Here is a 21,246-nt window from a genome sequence, read left to right on the forward strand (position 1 = left end):
TTGTTTCAGGCTTCACTTCGTGGAAGTATTTAATATCCATTACTAAAAAAGAAAGAAAGACTCGTACTTTTCCACAGATTTTATTATACGGTACAACGCGTTTCACCGATTGCGGCATCATCAGGTACAAATTTGCAAAACAGACGGAGCAAGCATATACTACCTTGATCAAAAAGTTCCCGGAATAACCACCGTGTGGCGCTCCCATCGTTCCGATTTGAGTTCTGTTTTTTTTGTTAAATTGGTACATCTGTTGTTGATATTCCCTTTAAATCTTAGTGTCATAACTTGACATTTGCAAAAGTTACGTAGCCAAGAGTACATCTATCTCTGTGTGTGTTGGCGATTTTTTACAATTTCAGAAATGGATTTAAATTTGCAACAACGAACTTGTATTAAATTTTGCGTAAAAAACGGATTTAGTGGCGCACGGACGTTGGAAATGTTGGAAAAGTGTTTCGGCAACGATTCTCTAAAAAAAACGGTCGTTTACCAGTGGCACGAGCGGTTCAGAAGTGGTCGTGAGTCAATCGAAGATGATGAACGCAGTGGCAGACCATCGACATCGAAAGTCGGTGAAAAAATTGATAAAGTAAAAGAAATGTTGGTCAATAACCGCAAATTAACCATCAGAGAAATAGCGGAGGACTTGAACATTGCCTATGGGTCCGCCCAAGACATTGTGGTTAATGATTTGGGTTTCCGTCGTGTAGCAGCAAAGTTGGTGCCAAAATACCTCAATTTCATGCAAAAAAGAGACCGTGTTGACGTCGCAAAAGACATGATTTGCGAGGCTGAATCCGATCCCACATTCATCAAAAGGATCATTACTGGAGACGAGACGTGGGTTTATGAGTACGACACGCAATCCAGACATCAGGCAAGTGAATGGCGTTCACCAAATGAGCCGAGACCAAAAAAACCACGTCGGTGTCAGTCAAAAAAGAAGGCAATGCTGACGGTTTTCATGGATTACAACGGTGTAGTGCATCATGAATTTTTGCCAGAAGGCCAGACAGTAAACAAAGAGTATTATTTGGGCGTTATGAGACGTTTGCGTGAAGCAATTCGCCGAAAGAGACCAGAAATGTGGGCAGAAAACTCGTGGATTTTGCACCATGATAACGCACCGTCGCACAGTGCTATCATTTTTCGTAATTTTTTGACGAAAAATGCAACAAATACCATCCAACAGCCACCGAATTCACCTGATTTGGCTCCCTGTGACTTCTTTCTGTTCAATCGAGTTAAAAAACCATTACGGGGAACGCGTTTTAGCAGCCGAGAGGAAGTAATGGAAAAATCGCAGGAAGCACTGATGGACATACCGAAAACCGACCGTAACTTTTGCAAATGTCAAGTTATGACACTAAGATTTAAAGGGAATATCAACAACAGATGTACCAATTTAACAAAAAAAACAGAACTCAAATCGGAACGATGGGAGCGCCACACGGTGGTTATTCCGGGAACTTTTTGATCAAGGTAGTATACCCTCAGGACAGAGTGGGGGCGGGGAGGGTTGGAAGGATTTGAGAGGGGTGGGGGCTCGCAGGTGCGTTGATGGATTGTTTTGACCATTTCCAGGCTAATTTCTCGGAGAGGAGTGGGGAGGGGTATGGGAATAATTGCTCATTACAAAGTGTCGTGTTGGGGTTCACCAAGTGCCTTCTAATCTCTAATTGCTCGAGAGCGTCCATTTTTAATCCTTTTGGGAGTGTGTGTAATATCTCTGGGACAAAGTCACTGCTGTGGTTGAATTCTAGTAAATGCTTGGCGAAGAGAGAGTTGTTATTCTGATTTTTGTGACACCTAGCGTGTTCCTTGACTCGTAACTTGATATTCCTGCCGGTCTGACCGACATAAACGCTGTTGCAATCCTCGCATTTCAGTTTATAAATGCCTGATTTGAGAAGGCTATGCTGGGTGTCTTTTCCATTGGCTAGAAGTTCGGAGAGGGTTATGGGTGGGTAGAAGGCTGCTTTGAGTGAGGTGGGTTGGCAGTTGGAAATCCTATATGAAAGATCTCCCAGAAACGGGATCGAGCACCACTTAAAATCTTTGGATACTGCGGGCTGTGATACGAAAATGCTTTTTATGGCCATTGCTTTTTCCGTAGTAATGTGTCAACTAGTTTGGGGTTGAAACCATTGTTGGTAGCTATATTAGTGATATTCACGAGTTCAATTTTGAAGTTTTTGGGGGAAAGGGGGATGTGTAGGAGGCGGTGGATCATGGAGTGGAGGGCTGCGTGTTTGTGAGAAAAGTGGTGTGCGGAATCATTAGAAATTATATGGTCTGTATATGTGGGTTTCCTATAAATTGCAAATTCGTGTCTATTATCCCTAATTGTGATTGTCAAGTCGAGGAAGTTGATGGTGCCGTTTATGTCTTTTTCCATGGAGAAGGAGATATTCCGATGAAGAGTGTTTAGGAAATTAAGGAAGGAGTCTAACTGTCGGTTGGTTCCGGTCCATAGGCATAGTATATCGTCAACGTAACGAAACCAATAGTCCACGTTTTTGTTATGCTGATTTTCAGCATTAAAAAGATGTTCTTTTACAGAATTGAGGAAGACTTCGGCTAGGAAGGGGGACAGTGGGGAACCCATAGCTAACCCATCCGTTTGGCTGTAAAGGGTGTGGTTGAAACTAAAATAATTCAGGTTAACTGTCATTTTGATGAGGGGGACCAATTCGTCTGAGATATTTTGGGCAATGGTGGAATCCTTGAGTAGTTCTTCCACCCTAAGCGAAGTTTCTTTCAATTTGTCATTATTTCGTGAAAATGTGTTAGAAGTCATCTGAGCAACCCTCCTTGCGAGGAAAGGTATGCTCAAAGAATGGAAGAGTTCTTGCTGGATTGGGACGTCTCCGCGGACGTCACACGTTTTCGGTTCACTAACTGAATGTTAAATAGACGGCGATCGAGCATCTTTCATTAATGGCTGTATTACAAGTTTGGTTCGTATTACAAGCCGATTGTCGTTAAATACAGCTGTCTGCAGATCTCTCGAAATACTGCAGAGAACAGTATTTTTCGACACTCGGCCGAGTTTATATGTATTGCGGATCTTGAAGGTTAAGGTTGACCTCGACGAAGGGCAATTGGATCCCTTGTGTCAGTTCAAGCTAAATTCCTCGTGTTACGTCTGAAAACGTATCACACTCAATTGGCCATCTCTCACAATTTCTTGTCTTAAGTACTGATCTTTTTAGACTAGTAGAATTGGGGAAATCACAACGGAGGTTGATAATTTGAATCATCAAGAGCCAACCAACCATTTTTTTGCAACAGTGAGAAAAATCCCATTTGATCGGAACGGTAATAAAGCAGGTCCGAAGACTGAAGACAGAGCTGAACTGAGTTTCGAAATATTTTCAGATTTGAGAGATCCAATTGCCCCCCAAATGTCCGAATTCTGAAAGCAACAAGTTAATTATAACGCGACTCCGTCGAGTTTAGAGGGCCATAATGCCACGTTTTAAAATATCTTGTTCTGAGAAATGTGGAAGTGTTTAAACGTGTTCATTTTCACAAAATGTGTTCTCTATTATCGGTATTCTCCCGGTTAAGGTAGGTTTTGGAAGGACATAGCGCATACAATTTTGTTCTCTATGAGCAGATTAAATGGATCTCCGATGAAAAAGAATGAATGGGTTTTATTACATTTTAGTGAAGTCCGTGGTCGAATTTACATTGTGATTCCTTGAAAGCCACCAATTTGTCCCTGGCAAGGAGTGCACCCACAACAGGGATTGCACAGTACGGGAAAAGTTGTGGTCTCATTCCATTCATGCAATACTGGTAGTTACGAAAGATTTCTACCATGCAAGGCAATGAAAACTTTCTCTGGTAAAATTCACGTAGAAGGTAGTAACGATAACCATTAGAAGAGAAGACATTCAGACAGAGAAACAAACTAGCTATCTCTAAAACTTTTTGTTTGCGGAGCAAGGAAAACGACCATTAGGTGCATAAGGTAAGCCCATCATTTGAAAATGGGAAATGGCTTTTAGCGTAGATTATTACTTCTAGTTACACAAGTGAGAGGAAGAAAACAATAAATCTATATGTTTATCCTAAGTAATGATGGATGTTTTTTCTATAGTTAATGTGGGTCGCAGCTGTTTCTATTTCTTATCATTCTCGAGAAAAAAGATATCTCAAACCCATTCGTTTTGCAAAGCCTTATCTTGAACGTCTTCAGAACACCGATGTTCCAAATTTAGGAGCAGGATTCGGCCTAGAGACTAATCTTCGATTTGGATTGGGTTCCCACTCCAAATCCTCTTAGCTTAACCCTGCCGTGTCTGTCGTAAGTTTCTGCACGCGGTCGTATTCTTCTTTTAAGCCTTCTCCATGAAGATTTCAGGAGTGTTTGTAGGTTAGGGTTGCTCTGAGAATGTGGTGGCTAGTACGTATATTTTTATGCCACTGGGATATTGTTGATTGAGGAACAAGAAATGGTTCTTAGTAGATAGGTTAAATTTATGGAAAGTTTTTACGATAAGAAAATGTAATGTCGTTACTGAATCAATGAAAATTTGCAGGTTACCTCGTCTGGGAAGCTCGCCCCAGGGTATAGCTCAGGCAATCTGTATAGCGCACTAGAGCTATTTCCCTCTTCTCCTTCCCCTCTTTCCATGCTAAACCTGTGCTGTGCGTTCATCTTTCACTCTTAATTCTCCTGAAGCTGCAGTGCTGAGAAATTAATCACCATTCGCAAAAATCTCTCTAATTAATTCATTGCAGCTCTCTCTTCCCCAGCTAATTTTGGAATTGCTCCACACATCGTGTGGTGCTGCTATAGGGACAGCAGAAGGTGTTAGAGAAGAAGCGCGGGTACGTTGAATTTTAACTTCAGGAAAAGGGGAACTGAAACTTATGCGATGGTTGGTTCAAGAGTCATTCGACAATGAATCAATGAGTCGGGGATAATTTTTTCGTTGGCCCAACCACTTCCAGTGTGGACAAACCTTGACCGATGAAGAACCAATAAGTGAACAACCATCAACATCAGCAAACGACACCCGTGTCAACAGTGAGAATGATTGAGTGTGTAAAAACCATAGGTTAACTGTTAGAAAGATAGTCAATGAAGTTGACATTAGTTTTGGATTGTATTTCACCATTTTGACAGAAATTTTAGGCATTCAGTGCGTCAGATCCAGATTTGTGCCGCAAGTGTTAACGGATGAACAGGCAAAAACGTCTTGATATCAGCCAGGAACCACTCGATCGTTCTAACGATGACCGAAACTTCTGAAAAACGATTGTCACAGGCGACGGAACTTGGGTTCATGGTAATGATATTAAAACCAAAGTCGTCTTCACAGTGGAAGGGGCCATATTCCCCACGACCCAAAAAAGTGCGGATGTAGCGATCAAACGTGAAGGTGATGCTGATCATTTTCTTCGATTGGGAGGGGATAATTCATTATGAATAAGTCCCCAAAGGACAACAATGAATGGGAAGCACTATATAAGAATTATGAGAAGATGAAAACATGTCATGTTGCGAAAGAGATCACAAATGTGGACAAACAAGTCTTGGTGCTTCCATCATGACGACTCTTTGGCGCACATCATTCATGGCTACCGAGTTTTTGGCCAAAAACAGCACACCAGTGATCAATCACCCTGCCAACCTATTCTCCGGTTCATCCTCCAGCGGACTTCTCCTGCTTCCTTTGTTGAAATTTATCTTGAAAGGACGCAGATTTGAATCTATGGAGGACATCCCACAAAATTATACCGGAGACCTAATACTAAACCGAAAGAAGCGTTCCAGGTGGTATTCGAAAGGTGGAAAAAACGTTGGGAGCGTTGTATTGGCAGCCAAAGGCTGCATTTATAAGGCGGTAAGCATAGTTAAAAGGTAACTAATAAAATAAAGTATTTTTTCAAAGTCTCGTCTGTTTTTAACCGAACTTGGTTAGCCGGCATAACATTCCACTTATTCTTCCATTACATTCCACTACATTCCACTTTCCTTGTCATCTTACCCAAGGCCCCTCCATCGTCTGATTCACCTGCATCACCTTAACACTAGGAGAAGGGCCACTGTGAGTAAAGTTCCCGGCAATGAAGTATCATCCCATGAGTCTTTCATGTTAATTTTGTGCTATTTCGATTTTTGGCTGAAAAGGTCATTTTCCCAGAAGAGCATTGCTAATGGTTTGTGTGTGTAATTATATCATTAAAACTTTCGACCGCGACTAATTATTCAAGAAGGCCAGGATTATCTTAGTGGGCCTCTGCCTCAGCCATTTCGTTTTAGGTTAGCAACCGAAAGTATAATTGGGGTGGTTTGGGCCGGCGACAAGCTGTATATCGTAAACGATAACGCTGTGTTACAGGCTTCAGGTGCTACCAACGATCCCCTCCTTGGGGATTTGCCCGCTGCCCCAACTTTCATTGATAACGGATACGAGATCTACCCGGCGGAGGGTGCCTGGGCACCGCGGTCCGTTGCTGGAGTAGCAGCCGCGACGGTTGGCCAAGCAAATCATGCCGCGTTACTAGATAGGAAGCACGCCTTTGGACAAAATTATGACGCTCACGAAGCGCATCAATTCGCGGAACGTTCGGTTTTCCTTGTCAATCCTTCAACAGCGTCTTCCATCTCCTTCTCTCGGAAAATGTGTACGCGTTTTCCACTTTGACGAGAATGAGTGAATTTATTCGAAAACTTTGGAAATGACCCGTATCCTCGAAGGAGTCTGGAAATGGATTTGATTCGGGAGTTCCTGACGATGGTGATCTTTTTATGGATGATAGATTTTAATTTTGGGAGTGGTGTGCTTAGCGTGGGATATCGTGGGCCCAACTGCAGGCCCAGGACAATAATAATGGTGGCAGCTTTAATACCTGGAGGGTTCTGCCGAAACTCAGGCTGGATATTTATCGCCCACTGAATTCCCAGTCGTATCTAGCGATTCCCGATCAGCTGGGCAACTCAGTGCGTCTCAGGGGCGGCAACTAAAAGTATGAGGTCTTTCATAACAGTCCGCCGGATATTCTATAGACTTCTGAGTAGTTGGATGTGTCGCTTGGCTGACCAGGTAGTTGATATGGTAGGATGAACGAAGTGGTACGACAAATTGATCACCAATGAATGTGAAAACATGCAGTTCTCAGATGTCCGGCTTCATCAAACGGGTGGTGGGAAAATGCGATTACTAAGTTTAAGAGAGGTGTTATTATGCTCTAATTAGACCTCATTTGGAATATGCCGCAAGTATTTGGGATCCTTGGTAGAAAATTTGGCAAAAGGAAATTAGATAAAGTCCAGAGAAAATCCCCCAGATTCGTTAAAAATTGTTATAATAAGAACACAAGTGTGACGGTTCTCTTAGGGGATTTAAGCTGGGAGCTACTTGAAATACGATGGCAACACGCGAGACTTAAGACTTTGAGAAAGGTTCAGAACAAACGAGTTCGACGATGAAAGTAAAGGAATTATAATGACCCCACGCTACTTCGGTAGATCAGACCATAAAGATAAAATAAAGGAGATATATTCCAGTACAGATAAGTATGAATACTTATTCTTTCCCCGTATAATCAGGAGTCATAATAGTAAGGAACCGAAGTCACTTTAGAAATATGAAAAATATTTAATTTACAAGTCGGAACAAAAATAAGCATTGCAAAGACATCAGGTGAAATTGTAGGTGCGTGTGTATGTTAGTTGGTAGTTTTTGTGTGTGCATGTGTGTGGGTTATAAGGGTTTTTGCATGAATGTATACCATGTTTTGTTTGTGGATGGTATACATTATTGACTTTGGCATGTGGTTTTTTTCTTAATTACGGGTGGTGCCCAAAAACCCCCGCCACACGCCCTTGCGGCGGCTTGCGGGGTATTAAGTGGAATTAGGTGAACATCCACAAAAATTCCCGCAAGGTGATGTGACGTGGGGTGTTAGGACACCATCCATAAAATAGAATTAAACAGCATGAAAAACAAAAAAATATACTAATGCACACCCACATAGTCGTAAATAGTCATGGAAAATTTATTATAACTTAAGAAAATGCAAATACATTTACAAGCAACTAATATACCTAAGTACATGCCCTAGATGTCTACGCAGCAATTATTCATTTTCTAGTTTGTGATTCGATTTATTTACTATGACTTCGGTTTTGTGCTGTTATGATAGGGAAGAAATAATATTTATACATATAAAGATGAATCGAAAGATAGTAGTTAAATTAATAAATGGATAAATAGGTGAAGTAAGATCTGGTGCTTTCCCGGCGTATTTGATTCGTGAAGGATTCTCGGGTCTTCCACCGGGTCAAGGGTTCCATATTGGCCGACGTTTCGATGCCCGACTCGTGCATCGTCTTCAGGGTTGATGGCCATCAACCCTGAAGACGATGCACGAGTCGGGCATCGAATCGTCGGCCAATATGGAACCCTTGACCCGGTGGAAGACCCGAGAATCCTTCACGGATAAATAGGTAATGTGTACTAGAAATACGGATGACCGAGGTCGGAGGTTATTATGTATCCCTTGAAGAAATAATTTTAAGGACCCATAATCCCGATTAATCTTAGATTAATAGGGATTGTAGGAAATTATAGCGTGGATTTTCACCCATTTGGCGCATGGCAAGTCGGTGTGCCTAGAATTGTTAATTAGGGTCAATATTAAATGCACATGGTGAATGTGAACGACTATTGCATCTGGAATAGAAAATAGCTATACCAATGTACCACCCCCTTTTTTGTCTTATTTATTTATAATGAATTAACAGTATCAATACTTTTGCTGTAGATTCATAATTTTCGTCTTTTGATTGATTATCTATCGGTTGGAGAGTACAATAATGAATATAAATTACTTGAGGAGGATGTAGTGAATAGTGGAAATAAGGACCGGAAATAATGAGAGCACGTGGAAGAGGAAGATGTGTAAGCTTATTCAAGGGGTAGTAACCTAATGGGGCTCATTGAAACCCACGCAGAATGCTCGGAAATGCTCTGCTAACTCATTGAATAGGGATGAAAAGTTAATTAAGTGTGGACAATATGATAGATGATAAGTCTGATCAATGATATTCGATTCATCTACATCTATCTTCATAATAAACCCGCAAACCACCACAAGGGAGTGTGGTTGGGGGTGGTAGGTCACCAGCCATGCATGCACAATCACAATCTTTGAACCTCTACCCAAAAATCAGTGCGGTCATGAATTCGAACAAATCACACGAAGGAAGCTACTTACATGCAATAATACTCTATAATAGGATACTATATTCAAATCGTGATGGAACAATGTAATAAAGATGGGTAAATTAAAATTTTATCCAGGACTAGGGGAAAATATATACACTGCCAATACTCACCGCATCATCACCTTCGCGCCTGTGATCATGTATCTACTTTGATCTCTAATCGTACGAGGAAAAGACGGCATTCTATATGTATCCGTTCTAATATTAATTTATTTGATTTCACGCACGTGATCTGGTATGTTATAGTAAGTTGAGGCCTGTATTATGTTTTTAACATCCTCGGATAAGTAACTTACTTCAATTGTATGCAGTAAATTTAAGCTTTATTTCAACTTACGGTCAACTAGTGGCTCTCATACTATTTATTCAAGTGTTGTTGTTGCACTGCTACGTTGTTCATAACTTTTCACAAACCTAGCTGCTCTACGTTGCCCTCGATCTAGTATCAAAACTATGCTTACCTTGTGGGGATCCCGTACACTCGCAGTGTGCTCTAGGGGGAACCTAGTAAATTAATATAACCAAGCTATTTTACCTACTCATTACATTTCCCTAGTATCCTTTTTATGAATCCTAGCCTTTTTTTAATTTTAATTTTTTATATTTCGCTTATTTCCTGAATGTATTTTTTCCTGGGCATGTGCTAAGTTATCGTAACACCCAAATATTTAACCGAGCGTACCCTTATGTTGGTTTCCTGCATGGTGTAAGCTCGTTTATTCGATCAGGTTGCTCCATTGTTCCAATTAATTGATTATTCCTTATGTTTGTAATGAACCTTATTGTGAGCAATAATTAATGGTATGTTTGAAAGCCGCCGTGTGTGAAAAATATCGACTGCATAAACCTGAAGAGATATTTTATTTTCGGCTCTCCTGTGGCCCAGATTGACCACTTAGAAGAAAATGTCACCTCTACCGCCGTGTTAAAAGCAGGTCATATCCAGTAACGTTAACTCCTGTGATAACGATGTAAATATTCTCCTAGCGTAAATACTGTGCATCTACATCTACGTAATAAACCGCAAGCCCCTGCAACGGCGTGTGGCGGGGGGTTAGGTCACCACACGTAAAAGAGAATAAATCATATGCAAAACCAACCCATACATGCAAACCCATACCCACAGTGGTGCATAGATCATCCTTTCATTTTAATTTCACACGCATGCACATGCAGATACTATCATGTAACCAATAATTACACCTTAAGATGCCGTAAGAAATTTATCCAATAAAGTGCAAGCTAGAATTTGAAAAGTAAGAAGGCGAAATTCCACTGCCATATGAGCATGCAACATACAACGGTCTCCTCCCCAAGGACACTCGTAATACAGAGAAACTATTTTTCAAGTGTTTAATCACTTTGCTGTTGGCGGAAAACGACGCTTAATTTATGCTATATCACTGAAATTAAAATGTATTGCGGTTCAAGAAGTTGAATATAGGTTACCGGAGCAAACTAAGCAATCATTTCTCTCGAAGCAGGAATTCCTAATCTAATATTTATCATTCGTTTCTGTTGCATCGCAGTTGATAGTTGTAATTCAAAACTGGTTCTTTAAAACTCCCTTCGAAATTCCTGTCGATATAAGTCGTGTCGGCGGACTATCAGACCAGGAATTCGGAGAACTGAGTTCATATCCTGGACAAAACTCGTTTCCTTCAGCCTTAAATTTTTCAGCACGTTTTGTCTGGTTGTGTGTAAGGTGGTGTGGGGTTCCAGACTTCCACGCCACCTTACACACGACCAGACGGAAAGAGCGTCATTCATCGAGTATATCTCGTGGGCGCAACACGTACAAGCTGATTAGCTATCCACTGTCTTATGCATTGTATGGTTTCCTCTGAGTTCATCGGTGGTCTTATGATAGTCACTAAAATCGCAACCTGAAGTTCGCGCTCTTTCCTTAGGAACTATGGTCGCCATGCATACTGTACATGCTATATCATATAAATCAAGTTGATTGCATCCATTGCATTCCCACATGAACTTGATTTGCCTGATTGTGAGAATGGCATGGATTCTATAGAGTGGAATGAGGATATTTAATCAAGTCCTACTGGTGATAAGCCTCCAGTCCATGCCGTGAAAAATAAAGAATTAGCCTAGTTTGAGTACTTTCATTTTTTTCAAATTGATGAGTACTGTACCACATTTTCGTATTTGGAGGCTTAAATTGATTGATTATAATATCCCCCCAGAATTGTTTATTCGTATAAGTTGCTGAATTTAAAAATGGCACCAAAACTGAAACAATTCTCAGCGAAGTTGTAGCTTTCCGTTTCTCCTTTCTTTTTTAATAATTTTTTCGTATTGTTCTCGTCGGCTTCTACTACCGGAGCTTTTTTTTATTGCCCGCTCGAACCGTTTCATGTACCTAGGCGGTCATGTTGTTTTGCGTTTAACGAGATCACCGAGGATAATTGTCTTCTACCCTCGGAAGACGTGCTTGGGAAAGTACTGAAAGAGTAATGGGGGTAATATTTTGTTTTCCGAAAGGGGACAGTAGTCCTTGAATTTTTGAACAATCGAGATTGCAAAAATTCTTAAAAAAAGAGACATTGCACGAGGAAGTAAAACCCAGAAGTATGGACTTGGGAAACGTTTATGCCATTACGGTAGTCATCACCGGTTTTTAACGACCGGCGTCATTTCAACCGGTGTTCGTTGATGGTTGAATTCTTTGGCGCCCTCCTGTTGATATCGGTAGATGGCCATCCCCCCAATGGTTTGCTGCTGATGGCCATGACTTTTTTTAAAACCTCCTCCCCCCCCCCACGGACTCCCGACCGTCAGTCGCTCCCTGACGACCGCTTTTCCACAATGGTAAGGGTTAAAATCGCGGATTGTCGGTCGTCTCCGTAGTCGAAACCATAATCCGCCATAATGACTGCCCAACGGTGTCGTCCCTGAGATTAATGTCCGGGCACCAAAAGCCACCTTTCCGGGTTGCACCATAAACCCATGCATACATTGGCGACCCGAATTAGCCCAACAGCCGCGCTCGTGGTCTCCGTGGGCCAGGTGATATCCCATTTGCTGTTATCCCTGAAGTTACCCTCGAGCGTGGTGTTTCCTTCACCTTTGGAAAAGTAAGAAGCTCATATCGATTGTTCCATATCATTGGTTTCCCACGGGAGCGGGAGCCCTGAGTTTCTCGGAAGGACGAATGTTAGGTAAGAGAAAGAGGAAGGTGGAGGGCCATGGGGCCGGCTAGTGACGTGCCCACGGTCATCTAATTATGTCCAGTGAGTGGAGGACGTTGGTGGGAGCCGAAGAACGAAAAAAAATATCTGGTTTACGTTTGGCTTCAGCCTCAGCTTAGTATAACTAGTGGAATTCGGTATGTTCGGTTTGCAAATCGTGGACATTATTTTTGTCTTTAGGAATAACGCCTCGGACGTCTAAGAGCGTAACATTTCCCTTACAAGAAATACATGCTATAATTTCTTTTCTACATATACACAATAAAAAAAAGCCGCCGCATGGGCGTGTGGTGGGGGTGTTAGGACACCACCCCTAAAATTGGAACGTCAATATTTTACTCTATGGTGAACATTTTTGAAAGAGGGTTGCTTAATTCCCGTTCAATATTATATCCACTGGCCGAGTATTTTTAATCTATCTGACATGAAATTGTTGTGCCACAAATGATGTCTGCTCATGTGTGGGCTAAAATTGGCGGTTCAGGTAATATTTAGGAATCCGTTTTATGAGGGTGCCGATGAGTTTTCAAATCTATTAATCCACTCCCTTAGAGGTTAGATTGAAGCGAAAAATGTAATTTGGAAATAAAACCACGATTCGAAACAAGTTGCGCGTTCGATAATTGAAGTGCCCTTTCAAATACGCGCCACATTGGGTGTTCCCCAGCTAGCGAACGATATTAAGTTTTGCTCTGTGCTTCGGAAGTTATCCATTTTCTTTCAGTTGTGATACTTGTTATCGTACTATCATTTGTAACTCTAGTACCGTTCTACATCTACTTAATACCCGGAAAGCCGCCGCGAGGGCGTGTGGCGGGGGGTGTTAAGACACCACCCGTAATTTAGAAAAGAAAAAACAACCGCATGCTAGAACCACAAATTCATAAAACCGCAAAAAAATATGGCATACATTCATGCAAGAACACTTACACCCCACACACATGCAAACACTCAAACTACATCTTACATACACATGCATACTGTTTTACTAGTGTTACTTCGCAATGGCTAGACCACAATCACTTGTTCATCGTAAAAATTTGAATTTACAATTTAAGAGCCGGTAAGCTACTCAACCTCTAAAACTATGTACTAATGAGGTGTACACAATTATGCAGGCATGGATAAGAAAATTAGGGGGAAGGGCCATTGTGAATTTCGGAGAAATTAATCATTGTTCGATTTTTGAAAGTGAATATTCAATTTTGAGGTGTTTTGCATTGTTATGTAAAACCATAAACACAGTTATCAAACCAAAGGTTGGTTTGATATGCGATGGTAAAATTCAGCCAATGTAAGCCCGACGGCGTGTGAAATTCACCCATTAGGATAAGGGGCAGTTCCTTTCCCTGTGCCGGCTATAGTTTCCCCAGAAAGATCGGGTTTCCGAAAAATCACACAGCTCGTATGTCCGGAGAGTAGTTCCTGGTATTCGAACCCAAGGCTTTCGGATTGACAGATACTCTTATATCTTCACAATACCCTGCTAACTGTCGTAAGGGCGTGTGATGGGGTTTTAGGAGTCTTTAATGCGTTAATGTGACATTTCATGCATGAGGGCAGTTACACTCGCATACATGCATGTACTTATCCACACCGTGTAACAGAAGCTTTGTTATTTAGTAATTTAAAATTTTTCTTTTTGAGTTTAGAAAGTGCAAGTGGTTACGCCTGAATTTGTTATGATTATGTATCGTACACGGGAGGAACGAGAAATTGAACCTGTTCGTTTTTCTTTCGGTCTAATTAAACAAATTGATGGTGCAGTCTGCCAATGTAATTTGAGTCCGTAATGATTCCCTCGGTGTCTGTAGTGAACTTGGTTGTTCCGTACCATCATCCAATTTTAGAAGTTTTTAAGTATAAATGTTAAGCAGCCACTGGGTGATAAACTTCATTGTAGTTATTAAAATATCGTTTGTATGTGATGTGGAAGTTTGTTTGTATGTGGTGTGGAAGTATGTTTGTATGTGATGTGGAAGTGTCATTGTATGTAAGAATATTTTGTCTCCTATCTGTTCTTCTAGTGCGTGTTTGTATGTATTTTTCGTTGGAAGAGTGATCATTGACCAAACTTGACCGTTGCAATCCAGGTAAATCGCCTAATTGCAACGTAATTCTTAAATAATAATAGTACCTCTCTAATAGTCCAACATTTAGTCTTGCTTGCTTTCTTCGTGATTCCAGGGGTTCCCAAAATAGTTCCTCCAAGAGTACCCGTCACACGCTTACTCTTTTCTGGGAGGAATTTCGACAAACCTAGTGGATTTCCTCTGATTTTTCCAATGTATTGATTGAAGTTTTCTCCCATGGATCCAAGATATTTGCCGCGTATTCCAAATGCGACCGCACTAAGGTGAAGTAACATCTCTTTTACATAACTTTGGCATGCAGTGCAGGAATGCGGTCACGCCCTTGGTATCTAGTATTTTGAAAAAAATCCCACAGTGAAATTGCGAATAGTGCAAAAGAATTAAGGGAAACCAATGATCAACCAAAACGTATGGTAAAATACCTTTCCTTCTCCTAACGTCGCCGTTCAATGGCATCTATCGTCATCCTGAGGCGAGTGACCGGAAGTTGACTCCCGAAGCATTAATTAATTATTCATTTTCACAGTTCCCTATTTGGTTTGAGGGCAACGACAGCCGAGTAGATGATGTCGTCTTGGGCATCATTTACTCCGCCGCAAGTCACTATGTCATCCCTTGCAAGCCGTCATTTGGGTTTGTGACTGGGAGTGATTCCTGACCTAGTATGCTGTATCAAAAACCAAGTTAAATGGTAGTCAAGAACAGAAAACGAAAAATTTTAGTATAGGGACGCTCGGACAAATATGCAGAGTGCGCTCAATCGGTCAAAGGATAAAATTGAGATCTCTTTTTCGATTTGAGTGCCTCCGTGCCTTGGTCTCTTTATTTCTTTGGGCGCAACTGTAAACGCGCGGAGGGTCATTTTAGAGTCAATGAAAAATGAGAACATTTATTAAATAGTTGTCAATTCTCACCACCTTCACTTAGGCATTGTAGAATATTAAAGAATCCATCAGTCCATCGTTAATCGGTAATTTTGGGATTCGGGGAATTGATGTAGCAATTCCTAGCATTAAGTTTCCGCCCTGAGTTGCAAAATAACACTGAGCAAAATTAGAATTTTTTTTCCTGTGGCCGCCGCCGATGTTGACTTCCCTCAGGTTGCTGTAAAAACAAGCATATCATTTTGGGGAAGAGATAATTGAAAGTTATTTGCTGGTGTGAATTTACAGGCTATCCAGGTAATGCGGTTGAGTAATGTACCATTGTGAACGTATATTGTCGAGGATCTGTACATGACTCGAAGATTTGGAGGAACGCTGACGTGCTTTGGGTCATGAGCTGTAATGACTATAATCGTGGTAATGTTTTTACGAGCATTAGATATCGTTGGTAATGCTGTTTTCCCTTCATTGATGGCAATATTGTTTTCCTGATGAAAAAGCAACGTTTCAATGGTCAGAGAATGAGTCTGTATAGGACAGATTCTTTGAACACTGGAGACGATGATCTTATTTTCTGTAGAGTAAAATACTGGTCATCACGGGTATAGTGTGAGCACGTCTACATCTAACCTCACAAGCCGCCATGCGAACGTGTAGGAGGGGGCATTAGGTCACCACCAATGAAATAATCTTAGCGGAGCGTGACGGTTGCGGGAGAATTAGGTTGACAGCGCTTTAATGCTCAAAAAAACCAGGCAAGACTTCACAAGGACTATTAGAAAGTCCATCCGAGGACTAAGGACATCCGAGTTTTCTTGCGATACCGAGAGTATTTTCATGGCCCCAAATTACATTGGTACATTTGACTACCGGGATAAATAAAAGAGATGGGTACCGTCGCTGACAAATTCATGTATCACAGTTCACAACCATAACCAAATCAAACCCATGTCCCTGGATAGTTTTCATTAAAGCCGTGACGATTTAATCAAATTCAAATAATGTGGCAAGATGAAAATAGGAAAGTATATATGCAACGTGTGTTTCTGTGAGTCTCCTTGATCGAAGCAATAAGCTGTTTTTCCAATGGTTATTTTTCTCAAGAAAATCAATTTTACTGACGAGAGACACGCGAATTTCTGAAACAATTGTTCTCCGTCAAAATAAATGCAAAACTTCTTAGAATTCGCCTTCAGAACTACTATGCATGATAAAAACTCCAATTGATTGAAAGGCATGGATGCACCATGTGTAGAAAAAACATAGAAGAGGAAATATTTTACAATTACCTCTATGTGGTTTATGAGATGGTTGTCGCTCGTTTGAGTATTCCTCAAGTGTTAATTTTTATTGCAATGCTAATACTTTTCACGTATAGAAAATTCGTTTGTAATATCAGTTTCGGAAAGAGTCAACTTTACGCTGAATACGCGTTAGAAATTATTTCTTCATAGTATACCAAAAACTTGAAACTTACATACCCCAGTGATCAATCGGAAGGCTGTTTTTGATAGGTGAGGGTCACCTAACACTAATCTATATACAGCGTGTGAAAACCACACGTTAGGACAGGGGGTCTATTCCTTTCCTTGAAACGCGTGTGATTTCTCAGAAAGGTGTCAGAATAATAACTTGGTTTGGATGAAGTTGAGGGTGATCAGAGGCGTCACCCAGAATCGAATCCGGGCCCTCTGGTCGGTAGGCCAGAGCTTTACAATCTGCACTACCTCTACCTTTGTTTGCCTTAATGTATGTATGTAAATGTATCTTGATCGCCTGAAAAATTGCTCAGGGGAGTGAGTACTGTTCGCTCTCGCTCGCGAGTAATTACTCCGATGAGATTGCTTTTTAATGCGCAGTGAACACTTGAGCCGGGGAAGCCTCGATGAAAAGTTAATTTAAAGCCAAATTAGTATAATTCCGTTTAAGAGCTGCAATGCAGTAATCTATGATGGATTTTTATTCTTTCTCTCTTGTAAAGAACAAATGTCATTCCGTTTTTTCGTATTGTGCGTATAAATAAATTATCGGAAATCAACGGGAAAGATATCGTACTGTGATTTCGTACCTCCCTTCCTCAGAGGGTCTATGAAAATATACATTTTGAGTTATTATGCGTCAATTTCATAGTGGGTCACGCAAGCTAAAGGCAGCACACCTTTGTCAGCGGTGCTTCATTTCTTTGGGTTGTGGTTGAAGGTTCGAAGGACTCTCCAAATGCATTTGGTTCGAGCCCCTGGATGCCACCAAGACCCGGGGAGGAGGAAAGCCCGCTTGGCCTCGGCCAAGTTTCACAGTAAAAAAAAGATAAGCAAATGAAAATCATCGGACATTGCGGCCATTTCCATGTATATTAATGTACTTCGCACCGTGTGCTGTAAAATATCTTGTACTCGAGCTACCCTTGCTCACGACTTCAATCGGAAGGTCAAGCTACGGTGGTGAATTTGGTCTTAGGTTAGACAGAATTGGAGAACTAAGTAATATAGTCAATTGACCAGTTGGAAGGAATCATTTTAGCTCACGCAATTGACGTTTTACAAGATAAATAAATGATCTGATGATGAAGTTTTTCCTCGAAACCCGGGTCGTGTGAATAAATCGTTTTCGTGTGGAACTACAAAGTTAGTCCTTTCATTTATTTATAATGAATCGGTTCCATAAAGTTACGCCAGAAACCATTAATTGTTTTACAAGATGCCTCATTTCGTGAAAGGATTCGATTTGAACCTATTCGAATCCATGGATTCAACGATATGGTTCAACCGAGTTCCAACCAAGTCCTGACTCCATCTCTAATAATATTGTCTAAATACTTTTCCATTTTGCTCTCTATCTGAGGGTCGTCTACGAATGATAAATCAATATTTATGATAAAAGAAATTATGTATACTAGTGATACCATTGAAGAAAATATTGTTGGTCCAGAATGCCTTGTTCGGCACCAGACTCGGTTGAAAAAGCATCTGAGTTGGCCCGATCGTAGAGACATATCCGTCTAAAAGCGTGTGTCACTTCTCCAAATGCAAATCTGTATATATCAGCTTTTCAAAAAGAGATAATTACGTTTTTTTAAAGATGACTTTGAGATATTCAATTAAATAATTGAAATTCAGAGAGTTAGGATATTTATTTTAATGATATAAATCATTGAAAAAGCGGTAAACCAAGACGATTGAGGTGATAAAATCTGTTCGTTATGATTGGGGCAAATGACCCACGCTTATCCGAAGAGAAAGCTGATATTCTGTCCCGATGAAGTGTGGATTCTCGTATGCTATTAAATATTTCTTAAGTTCTAAAAATGGGAAAAAAATACAAAATATTTGTCCGAAAATATAGTTCAGTCGCAAGAACATGGCAGTACATTGTAATAAAATCTTCAATTAGGGTCAATCTTATGGAATTTCATTTCAATGGAGTGAAATAATGTTATAAAAAATTTCACTCGCGATGCCAATGGTAAAATTATGGAAACACAAACAGCTATAATCATTTTTATTCCATTTAGTGAAAAAGAATGACATGTATGGCGAGGATGCCCAAGAGGTGTACTAATTAATTGTGATTCTGATTCTAGTTATTATAGGACTTGCGATGTAAAAGGTTTAATGAACTTCGGTTTAGATATGCACAAGAAAGGAGCATCATTTATCAGAAATTGACACGTTCTGGTGACGTGAATTAGTCTATTTAGATTATTTTCGAATTATATAGAAAATAAGGTCGATTCAATGGCAATTATTCATTTCAATTTTGCAGATCATTGTATGTGATTCTTCGGTCTTTACTCAAAGCTACTTATAGGTTTAAGGCAAAACTTCTGGCCTTACCCTTGGATGACGCGGCCCTGAAAGTTAACCGGCTGCTCCACGTCGGATTGCGAGAGTAATCTTTCCCAATTCCCAGGCTATAGCCCTGAATAGTAGACGTTTTAGTAGGATGAAACCATGATTGATTTCTGTTCCTATTGAAGTTCTTGATGAGTCCATAAACTTCCAACTCGTATTTCGCCCTTCTCTCTCAATCGTCCTACTCCTGCTAGGGACGACACACACGGCCTTATGCTTATGGACAAGCTTTAAACTGGGATGTTCACGATGAGATGAAAGTTTCAGTTTTCGTTCAAATCACGTTCATTCTAAAAAAAAAGTCAACTTCTTCGTTCATAGTTATCGAAAATTGGAACTTCGTTCGTGAACGTCCCTCCATGAACATCGTTCGAGCGAAACTCGGGCAATAGACTACCACAACACCGATAGTTGGACGGTTTTTAACTCGCTATTTTCTTCCTGTACATCTTGTTTTTTCCTAATTAGTGTCCAAGCACCCTCTTCCACACGCCACTGGAATGTCTTGCGGGATCCCGTGTTCGCGCGTGAACATCATGAAACGAGATATTCGGCGTGTCGCAGCGAGAGAGAGTCAAGCGACCAGTCGAAAACGAGTTATTTGCCACACCTTAATTTGTGAAGGAAACCCCAATTAAATCAACTCAATGGAATCAATTAATCGATAACACGTACACTCACATTGTTCCGCACGTGGGGACTCGGTAAAGGATTATGGACAGAGATTCCGCCGGGCGACGAGCAGGCACACTTTGTCCTGTGGATTTTTGCAGATTTTCGCGGAGCAATCGAAACAAAGACGGTTTCCGACCTCCATCTCCGTCACGTTCTTTGAATCATTCTCGTCTCTCTCCTTCCGCCGAATCCTCCCCCCACTCCCTACCCCGTCATCTCTCCCCTCCCTCCTCGCCACCGTTGCACTTCATTCTCTCCCCTCCCTCCTCGCCACCGTTGCACTTCATTCTCTCCCCTCGACGGTGGGGCCACGTGGTGGTGGATCCGACAACCTCGCACAGCAACAAGTGGACGGCCGGGCAGTGTCTGCGGTCGCCGTGGCACGAGGCGGCTGTGTCGTTTTGGCTGTCCGTGTGTGGCTCATCTTGTCAGGAGCTGTTTTGCGAAACGTTTGGAAGTTTTACGTGTCGGAACTGATTCTTCTTCATAAACGTGGATTTGATTGATCGTTTTTTTTCCCGTTCTTGTTGTGCCGTCCAATCTCGCACCCATGGCTATCGTCTGGAATTATCTGGTATGTTGGAATTATTTTATTTTTAATATCCCTGCGTTACAAGTGTTTCAAATTGCAGTTTTTTTCACAGTTTTGCGCGTTTGTTGTCTATGCGCGCGTGTTACTAACTTTAAAGCTTATCGGCTGTGTACTTTATTTTTGCCATATTTTTGGCATTTCGTTATCGTTAAATCTACCAATGGAAAATATAGAATCGATGAAGTATTTATTATTTTTAGGATAACCCAGTTCATCCTACCAAGCAGGACAAGTATTGGCTTTGTGTAAAAATAACACAGATTACCGATAATAATAATTATTATAATGAACTGATAAGGCTACTTCGTTTTGTATGATTTGAACCATGCTTCTCCAAAAACTCACGACCTTGAAATTGTAATTATGTTACCAAGTCCTCATTTGGCAAACGTCTGTAGATTTTATTTGCATAATGTACTTAAACCGCTGACAAGACGAATCGTGAATGTTATAGATATGCTTCGTATCATCCTTAGATTACAAAATAGTGAAGCAACTGCCAATAAATACCAATCGATATTTATTTCTGTTTTCTATCTATTGATTTGATCATGCAGGTGTAATATGATCTTAGCTCCATGATTTTTTTTATAACAGCTCCCCTCGGGTTAATGTTATGCTAATAATTTGACTGATTTTACAGTAATTTGCTGAAAATATAGCCTTCGCCACTGTATAAAAAATTAGACATT

The 21,246-nt window shown here is 40.8% G+C and overlaps 1 protein-coding gene across 2 annotated transcripts in view; it reads left to right on the forward strand.

Moving 5' to 3' along the window:
- The window catches only part of spoon (A-kinase anchor protein spoonbill), a 131,627-nt gene that overhangs the window by 9,865 nt on the left and 100,516 nt on the right, over window positions 1-21,246 (forward strand). The window contains exon 1 of one of the 2 annotated variants that reach the window (XM_071590480.1): window positions 20,349-20,536. The exons of the other annotated variant lie outside the window; for it this stretch is intronic. The gene's annotated coding sequence lies outside the window, so the exon portion shown is untranslated. Of the gene's footprint in view, window positions 1-20,348; window positions 20,537-21,246 lie in introns of those variants that run through there. 2 annotated transcript variants of the gene reach the window in all.

This window comes from Hetaerina americana, unplaced genomic scaffold (genome assembly GCF_022747635.1).
Source record: "Hetaerina americana unplaced genomic scaffold, ioHetAmer1.1.p SCAF_4, whole genome shotgun sequence".
NCBI lineage: Eukaryota > Metazoa > Arthropoda > Insecta > Odonata > Calopterygidae > Hetaerina > Hetaerina americana.